At 37.3% G+C, this 10,018-nt stretch overlaps 1 non-coding gene across 1 annotated transcript; it reads left to right on the top strand.

The window, feature by feature from the left end:
- Positions 1 to 2,613: 2,613 nt before the first annotated feature.
- On the top strand, positions 2,614 to 2,721 carry LOC112713509 (small nucleolar RNA R71). The gene has a single exon (XR_003158482.1). It is a non-coding gene; the product is annotated as a small nucleolar RNA R71 (small nucleolar RNA).
- Positions 2,722 to 10,018: the final 7,297 nt, after the last annotated feature.

Here is a 10,018-nt window from a genome sequence, read left to right on the forward strand (position 1 = left end):
CTAACTTTAATGTTTTGAAATGGTGGAAGAACAATCAAATGAAATTTAAAGTTTTGGCAAAAATCGCCAAGGATATATATGCCATTCCAGTATCTACTGTTGCTTCTGAATCTGCTTTTAGTACAAGTGGTCGTGTGATTTCTCCTCATCGCGGAAAGCTCAAAGAAAGCATAATTGAAGCTTTAATGTGTGGCCAAAGTTGGCTGTGGGCAGCTTTAGGGAATAAAGGTGACATATTACTTAATATTCATTTATGTTAATTTTTTACATTATAGTAATTATTTTATTAATTGCTATCTCTTTTGATTTTTAGGTTTAAATCTTGATCTTCAAACCTTTAACGATGATGAAGATGTGGAAAGTGATCAAGAATAAGGATTGAAGACTTTTTAATATTTTAACGATGTAATTTTTTTATTTTGTATTTTAATTAAGTTATTTGACATTGTATGGACCTTTTTAAATTTCAAGTTATTTGATATTATATGAATCTTATGTTTGTATTTTAATTTAATTATAAATTTTAAGTTTGTATCTTAATTTATAAATAAATGTGTAAAAAATAAAATGTCATTTAATTTTTATAGGGGCGGGTAGGGGCGGGGCGGGTACCCGTGGGGGCGGGTTAGGGTACAGGCGCCTACTACCCGCGGGTAGGGGCGGGGCGGGTAGTAGTGGAATGCAAGGAGGGCGGGGCGGGTGCGGGTAGGGCTAAAACTCGCCCCTACCCGCCCCACTGCCACCCCTAAACGCCAGCCAGATGCTCCTTACTGGCGTTTAAATGCCAGTAAGCCCTTCCTCCAAGGTGTGCTATTTCTTCTGCTATTTTTTTATTCTGTTTTTTATTTTAGTATTTATTTTGTGACTCCACATGATCATAAACCTAATAAAACATAAAAGAATAATAAAAATAAAATTAGATAAATAAAAATTGGGTTGCCTCCCAATAAGCGCTTCTTTAATGTCAATAGCTTGACAGTGGGCTCTCATGGAGCCTCACAGGTGATCAGGTCAATGTTGTAGATTCCCAACACCAAACTTAGAGTTTGAATGTGGGGGTTCAATACCAAACTTAGAGTTTGGTTGTGGCCTCCCAACACCAAACTTAGAGTTTGATTGTGGGGGTTTTGTTTGACTCTGTATTGAGAGAATCTTTTCATGCTTCCTCTCCATGGTTGCAGAAGAAGATCCTTGAGCTTTAAATACAAGGTATTCCCCATTTAATTGAAGGACTAGCTCTCCTCTGTCAACATCAATCACAGCTCTTGCTGTGGCTAGGAAGGGTCTTCCAAGGATGATGCATTCATCCTCCTCCTTCCTGACTTGTCTTACTGACTTGTCTGGCATCTCTAATGAGAATATGGCAGGCTGTACCTCAATGATCCCCAGCTTCTCTATTACAGAGAGTGGCATAAGGTTTATGCCTGACCCTAGGTCACAAAGAGCCTTCTCAAAGGTCCTGGTGCCTATGGTACAGAATATTAAGAATTTACCCGGGTCTTGTTTCTTTTGAGGTAGAGCTTGCTGAACCCATGTATCTAGTTCACTAATGAGTAAGGGAGGTTCATCTTCCCAAGTCACATTACCAAATAAATTGGCATTCAGCTTCGTGATAGCTCCCAGATATTGAGCAACTTGCTCTCCAGTTACATCTTCATCCTCTTCAGAGGAAGAATAGTCTTCAAAGCTCATGAATGGCAGAAGGAGGTTTAATGAGATCTCTATGGTCTCTGTATGAGCCTCAGATTCCTTTAGGTCCTCAATAAAGAACTCCTTTTTGTCTGGGAGACATCCCATGAGGTCTTTCTTATTGGGATTCACGTCCTCCCCTTCATCCTTGGATTCGGCCATATTGACAATATTAATGGCCTTGCACTCTCTTTTTGGATTTTCTTCAGTATTGCTTGGGAGAGTACTAGGAGGAGTTTCAGTGACTGTCTTACTCAGCTGGCCCACTTGTGCCTCCAAATTTCTAATGGAGAACCTTATTTCACTCATAAAACTTAAAGTGGTCTTAGACAGATCAGAGACTATGTTTTCTACGTTAGAGGTGCTCTGCTCAGAATTCTCTGTCTGTTGCTGAGAAGATGATGGAAAAGGCATGTTATTGCTGAGCCTATTTCTTCCACCATTATTAAAGCCTTGTTAGGGCTTTTGTTGATCCTTCCATGAGAAATTTGGATGATTTCTCCATGAAGAATTATAGGTGTTCCCATAAGGTTCACCCATGTAATTTACCTCCGCCATTGTAAGGTTCTCAGGATCATAAGCTTCTTCTTCAGAAGATGCCTCTTTAGTACTGTTGGATGCATTTTTCCATCCATTCAGACTTTGAGAAATCATGTTGACTTGCTGAGTCAATATTTTGTTATGAGCCAATATGGCATTCAGAGCATCAATCTCAAGAACTCCCTTCCTCTGAGGCATCCCATTATTCACGGAATTCCTCTCAGAAGTGTACATGAACTGGTTATTTGCAACCATGTCAATAAGTTCTTGAGCTTCTGCAGGCATTTTCTTTAGGTGAATGGATCCACCTGCAGAATGGTCCAGTGACATCTTAGAGAACTCAGATAAACCATAATAGAATATATCCAAAATGGTCCACTCTAAAAGCATGTCAGAAGGACACCTTTTGGTAATCTGCTTGTATCTTTTCCAAGCTTCATAGAGGGATTCACCATCTTTTTGTTTGAAGGTATAAACATCCACTCTAAGCTTGCTCAGCTTTTGAGGAGGAAAGAACTTAGCCAAGAAGGCCATGACCAGCTTATCCCAAGAGTCCAGGCTATCTTTACGTTGTGAGTCTAACCATGTTCTAGCTCTATCTCTTACAGCAAAAGGGAAAAGCATGAGCCTGTAGACTTCAGGATCTACTCCATTGGTCTTAACAGTTAAAAACTGATAGGGATCTTCTGATGGAAGTCCATGGAACTTGCAGTTCTGTTGTATTAGAGCAACTAGTTGAGGTTTCAGCTCAAAATTGTTTGCTCTAATGGCAGGGATTGAGATGTTTCTTCCATCAAACTTGGAAGTAGGTGTAGTATAGTCACCAAGCATCCTCCTTGCATTATTGTTGTTAGGTTCGGCTGCCATATCCTTTTCTTGTTCGAAAATTTCAGTAAGGTTGTCTCTGGCTTGTTGTAATTTAGCTTCTCTTAGTTTCCTCTTCATAGTCCTTTCAGGTTCAGGATCAACTTCAACAAGAATGCCTTTTTCCTTGTTCCTGCTCATATGAAAGAGAATAGAGCAGAAAAGGAAGAGGAATACTATATGTCACAATATAGAGATTCCTTTATGTTAGTAGAAGAAGAAAGGAATAGATGAAGGAAAAGAGTTAAGAATCCAAACACAAGGGGAAAGATAGGTTCGAATTCTTGAGATGAAGAGAAAGTGTTAGTAAATAAATAAATAAATAGAAGAAGATGAGAGGGAGAGAATTTCGAAAATTAATTTTGATAAAGGGTGAGTGATTTTCAAAAATTAAGAGAAGAATTAAAATTAAAATTAAAATTTGAAACAATTAGTTAATTAAGAAAATTTTGAAAAAGATGGAGGAATTTTCGAAAATTAGAGAGAGAAAAGTAGTTAGGTGGTCTTGAAAAAGATAAGAAATAGTAAAACAAACAAAAAGTCAATTAGTTAGTTGAAAAAGATTTGAAATTCAATTTTGAAAAGATAGGAAGTTAGAAAAGATATTTTGAAATCAAATTTTTGAAAAAGATATGATTAAAAAGATATTTAAAAAAAAGATTTGATTTTTAAAATTAAAATTGATTACTTGACTAACAAGAAACTAAAAGATATGATTCTAGAATTTAAAGATTGAACCTTTCTTAACAAGAAAGTAACAAACTTCAAATTTTTGAATCAATCACATTAATTATTAGTAAAGTTTTTGAAAATCATGAAATAAAGATAAGAAAAATTTTGGAAAATATTTTCAAATTTTCAGAAATCATAAAAGAAAAATGAAAAAGATTTGATTTTTTTGAAAAAGATATTGAAAAGATAAGATTTTTAAATTTGAAAATTTGACTTGACTTATAAGAAATAGCTAAGTTTTAAAATTTTTTTGTCTAAGACAACTCAAATTTTCGAAATTTAGGAGAGAAATAAGGAAAAGATATATATATATATATATATATATATATATATATATATATATATATATTGAATTTTTAATGATGAGAGAGAAAAATACAAATATGACCTAAAGCATGAAAATTTTGGATCAAAACACTTAATGCATGCAAGAACACTATGAATGTCAAGATGAACACCAAGAACACCTTGAATGTCGAGATGAACATCAAGACTTATTTTTGAAAGATAGAAAAGAAAACATGCAAGACACCAAACTTAGAAATTTTTTATGTTTAGACACTATGGATTAAAAAATGCATATGAGAAACAACAAAAAGCACAAAACAAGAAAATATCAAGATCAAACAAGAAGACTTACCAAGAACAACTTGAAGATCATGAAGAACACATGTATGAATTTTCGAAAATTGCAAGAAAAAGGGAAACATGCAATTGCCACCAAACTTAAAACATGACACAAGACTCAAACAAGAAACACAATATTTTTGGTTTTTATGATTTTATTAATTTTTTTGTATTATTTTTTTTCGAAAATTTATAGGAAAAAGAAAATAAGAAATTCAAAATTTTTAATAAGAATTCCAGGAATATTTCAATGTTAGCCTAAAGCTCCGATCCAGGAGTTGGGCATGGCTTAATAGCCAGCCAACTTTAGGATATAAATCAGGCATGCAACAGTTGATACTTCATCCAACTCCATATACATGCATTTTATGTTGACAAGTGGAAGCCTCAATCCAAAAGAATTTGGACATGGCTTTACAGCCAGCCAAGCTTCAACATGCTTCATGAAACACTAGAATTCATTCTTAAAAATTTAGAATAATTTTTTGAAAACAGAAGTAAAAAATTTTTTTTTTGAAAGATTTTTGAAAAATTTTTGAAAATAAAAGAAAAAAAATACCTAATATGAGCAACAAGATGAACTGTCAGTTGTCCAAACTCGAACAATCCCCGGCAACGGCGTTAAACGAAATTGTGATCATCAACAATGGCACCAATAGACTTGGTGCTCTCAAACGTGAATCACACGTTGTCACAACTTCACACAACTAACCAGCAAGTGCACTGGGTCGTCCAAGTAATACCTTACGTGAGTAAGGGTCGATGCCACGGAGATTGTTGGTATGAAGCAAGCTATGGTCATCTTGTAAATCTCAGTTAGGCGGATTCAAATGGTTATAATGGTTTTTCAAAAATAATAATAAAATAAAGCATAAAATAAAGATAGAGTTACTCATGTAATTCAATGGTGGGAATTTCAGATAAGTGTATGGAGATGCTGTGTTCCTTCTGAATCTCTGCTTTTCTACTGCTTTCATCCAATCCTTCTTGCTCCTTTCCATGGCAAGCTGTATGTAGGGCATCACCGTTGTCAATGGCTACTTCCCATCCTCTCAGTGAAAAAGGTCCAAATGCTCTTGTCACAGCACGGCTAATCATCTGTTGGTTCTTGATCATGCCGGAATAGAATTCACTGATTCTTTTGCGTTTGTCATCACGCCCAACAATCACGAGTTTGAAGCTCGTCACAGTCATTCAATCCCTGAATCCTACTCGGAATACCACAGATATGGTTTAGACTTTCTAGATTCTCATGAATGCCACCATCAATTCTAGCTTATACCACGAAGATTCTGATTAAGGAATCCAAGAGATATGCGCTCGATCTAAGGTAGAACAGAAGTGGTTGTCAATCACGCGTTCATAGGTGAGAATGATGATGAGTGTCACGGATCATCACATTCGTCATGTTGAAGTGCAACGAATATCTTAGAATAAGAATAAGCTTGAATTGAATAGAAAATAGTGGTACTTTGCATTAAAACTTAAGGTACAGCAGAGCTCCACACCTTAATCTATGGTGTGTAGAAACTGCACCGTTGAAAATACATAAGTGATGATCTAGGCATAGCCGAATTGCCAGCCCCCATGAATGATCAAAAGACTGAATGGTCAAGAGACTATACTGTCAAAGACGTCTAATACAATAGTAAAATGTCCTATTTATACTAGACTAGCTACTAGGGTTTACAGAATTAAGTAATTGATGCAGAAATCCACTTCCGGGGCCCACTTGGTGTGTGCTTGGGCTGAGCTTGAGCTTTACACGTGTAGAGGCTTCTCTTGGAGTTAAACACCAAGTTGTAACGTGTTTTTGGCGTTTAACTCTGGTTCGTGACGTGTTTCTGGCGTTTGACTCCAGAATGCAGCATGGAACTGGCGTTGAGCGCCAGTTTGCATCATCTAATCTCGAATAAAGTATGGATTATTATATATTGCTGGAAAACTCTAGATGTCTACTTTCCAACGCCGTTAAGAGCGTGCCATTTGGAATTCTGTAGCTCCAAAAAATCCATTTTGACTGCAGGGAGGTCAGAATCCAACAACATCAGTTGTCCTTTGTCAGCCTTCTTATCAGAGTTTTGCTCAGGCTCCTCAATTTCAACCAGAAAATACCTGAAATCACAAAAAAACACAAAAACTCGTAGTAAAGTCCAAAAATGTGAATTTAGCATAAAAACTAACCAAAATATCCCTAAAAGTAGCTAAATCATACTAAAAACTATCTAAAAATAATGCCAAAAAGCGTATAAATTATCCGCTCATCAACAGCCCTGTGCGCACGCACAAGTCAGGAAGAGTCGTCTGTGGGGGGCGCTCGCATAGCTTGTGCGTGTGAACAGAATTTATGAATTTTGGTTTGTGTACGCACACTTTCAAAATCTTCCTAGGCGTGCGCACGCACACTGCTGTGCAGACGCACACGTCCTGTTTCACAAATTTAAACTTTGTTTTCAACTATTTCACCTTTCCAACAAAGTTGTAAGCTTCTATAACACCATTTTAAGGCTTTTGGGCCAAATTTTGAGTATGGAAATATGGGAAACAAGATAAGGAGTTAGTTGATGTTTTTTATGAAAAATTAGCAAACGAAGGTCTAGGTTTCTAGTGTATTGGGGGATGAGTTTGGTTGAGAGAGAAGGAAGAGTAGTGAACTTGGCAAGTACTGATAGTGAATTGAGAAACTGATAAGCTAAGGAGTTCGTAAAGGAACTTATGACTGGATGGTGGTTGTGATGAGTATGAGTGGAAGAGTGTTTAGAGGAGTGGCCTCTAAGATTGAAAATGTAATTATAATATGCATTGCTATCTGTTGTAGGGGCTGTGGTAGTATACCGCCTATGTTTGGATGTGAGGCTTGAAGCTGAGCTTTTCACACATACTAATTGCTCCAGAGGAAGGTGGTAGGGCATGCTCCTTCGAAATATTTCCCTCTAAAAGTAGAAGGTGGTAGGACACGCTCCCTTTGAATTTTCCTCCTAAGCATGGGTTTCTCTCTGATTGCAAGGTGGTAGGGTACTAACCCACGGAATCATATGACAACCAGAGGTTGGTGGTAGGGCACGCTCCCTCAGAATATTCCCCTCTGAAAGGAGAAGGTGGTAGGGCACTCTCCCTCAGAATTTTCCTCCTTATGCGCAATAGAGAGACTAATCTGGGAGTTGTCGACCGGATTTGCTGTCGAGTTTGGCACAATAACCGACATGTGATATCACAGCCAATAGGGCAGACATTCATCATGTGCATCTTTTATCTGCTTGCTTGCTTTGTTTACTTGAGTTTACCTAATTGTATAGCATGCTTACTTGCTTCTTGAATTACTTGCTGTATATGAATATTATCTGTGTTTTACTTGCCTGCATTTATTGTGATTGTCTGGTGCTGAGGAGGTTAGTTAGGCGGTGACGATGGGATCGCATGGAGGGTAGGTTGGCAAGGGCTGTGGGATACAACGGTGTGACTAGTTTAGTTAGAATTCCCCTAAGATTAGATAACCCTATTTTATGGTTTAAGTTCTTTTATTTATTTTGTTGAAAGCTTGAATGTCCGTATGTGATGTGAAGTTCTAGGATTGCCTTCGGCGTCCCGGGGCCTTACATTTTACATTATTGGGCTCTGTTACCATACTGAGAACCTCCAGTTCTTATTCCATACTTTGTTGTTGTTTTTCAGATGCAGGTCACAATCCACCTCAGTGAGTTGTTTGGTTGGTGACAGAAGCAGAGGATCCAGATACCCTTTGGAGTCTTTTTGGTTTGTTTTGTATTTGTCTCTCGCTTTTGTATTTTTGTTTTGGCCTAGAGGCTTGTATTTGAGAGAGAACAAATCTTGTATAAGCCATTTTAAACTTCAGTTTCCTCTTGTCTGTATGTTTGGCTAGTCGGCTTAAACTCCACGAGCCATGGCTAGTTTCTTATGATATTACACTATTATACTATTATCTTTGTTTATATCACATCTGTTTCTTGTGTTTTAAGTTGGACACTTCGTTGGTTTGCTTTGAGCTTTTAAATCTTGTGTTTGAGCTATACCCTTCATCAGGCTTCTAGATTAGCTTATTTCTTCTATATATATATATATATATATATATATATATATATATATATATATATATGTATGTATAAGCCTTATGACTGTTGTAACCTCTGATTAACCTTTGCTTTATGGCTAGAGGTAAAGCTTAGGGTAATTGGGGTGTTACATTTAGTTGTATCAGAGCGGTTCGTCTTCGTGAGCCTGAGGGATGGACCGATTGTGCTTCGTTGAACACTCTGGGTCATTTTTCTTTCATGCTATTTAGGTTATCTACTTGATATTTCATAGCATGCTTGTTTGTGAGTGCCTTTTGGGATAAATGAATCACTAGGCTTTTGATATTGAGACTGATCACCTTGATATCAATTGTTTAGTGTAGACAGGAACCCTAATGGCCACTCATGGACGAGGTCGTACATGTTCCCGGAGAGAGAGTAGGAATGAGCGACCGGCCGATAACCATGTCGAGTTCATAGCGGCAATGGCGAACCTTGCGAACACCATGTAGGCTAACGCTGCTGCGACTTTGCAAGATGTGCAGAGGTTAGGCTAATTGATACTTGTATGCATGCATGAAATATATGTTGATTGTTAGAAGAAGAAAAAATCTTGGAAAACATGATTAGGGGAGAATTGAGAGAATCAACCCCAAACACCGAGCGAATAGAGTGCAAATACATCCGGTGAGGGTTTGATGCTCAATTACATGTTTCCACCTACGATCATCTCTTCTCATGCAAGTTTGTAAAAATATTTAATAACTCAATTCAACTTTGGATTAGACTTGATAGTCCTTATCCCTTGTGCATATATGCTTCTTGGGAATTAATTTATTTTGACTAAGCAAATTGCATTCATTTAGATAGTTGCATATAGGTAGATTGCATTTAGTTAGTTCCCATTGAATAAATGCCATACCCTTACTTCATTCTTGGTTTTAGCATGAGGACATGCTTGGTTTAAGTGTGGGGAGGTTGATAAACCCCATTTGTAGGGTTTATCTTGTATTGATTTTTGGGGATTTTATAACCTTTTACCCACATTTATCCATTGAAATAGCATGGTTTTATAACTTCTCCCTTAATTGTGCTTAAGAGTGAAAACATGCTTTTTAGGACTTAAAATAGCAAAATCTAATTCTCCTTGATTCCATTAGATGTCTTGATATGTTTGTTAAGTAATTTAAGGTTTAGGAGGCAAAGATTGGATCAAGAGAATGAAGAAAGAAGCATGAAAAGTTGGAGAACTCATGAAGAAATGAAAGAACCGGAAAGCTGTCAAGCCGACCTCTTCGCACTTAAACGACCATAACTTGAGCTACAGAGGTCCAAATGATGCGGTTCCAGTTGGGTTGGAAAGCTAACATCCGGGGCTTCGAAACGATATAAGATTTGCCATAGTTGCTACACGTATGGTGGCGCGCACGCGCATAGTACGCGCACGCGCCGTTGCTGCCACCTGGTTCACTTAAAGCAAAACGTGGCCAGCGATTTTAGAAGTCTTGTGGGCCCAATCCAACTCATTTCTGATG

This window comes from Arachis hypogaea, chromosome 9 (assembly GCF_003086295.3).
Source record: "Arachis hypogaea cultivar Tifrunner chromosome 9, arahy.Tifrunner.gnm2.J5K5, whole genome shotgun sequence".
NCBI classification, from domain to species: Eukaryota; Viridiplantae; Streptophyta; class Magnoliopsida; order Fabales; family Fabaceae; genus Arachis; species Arachis hypogaea.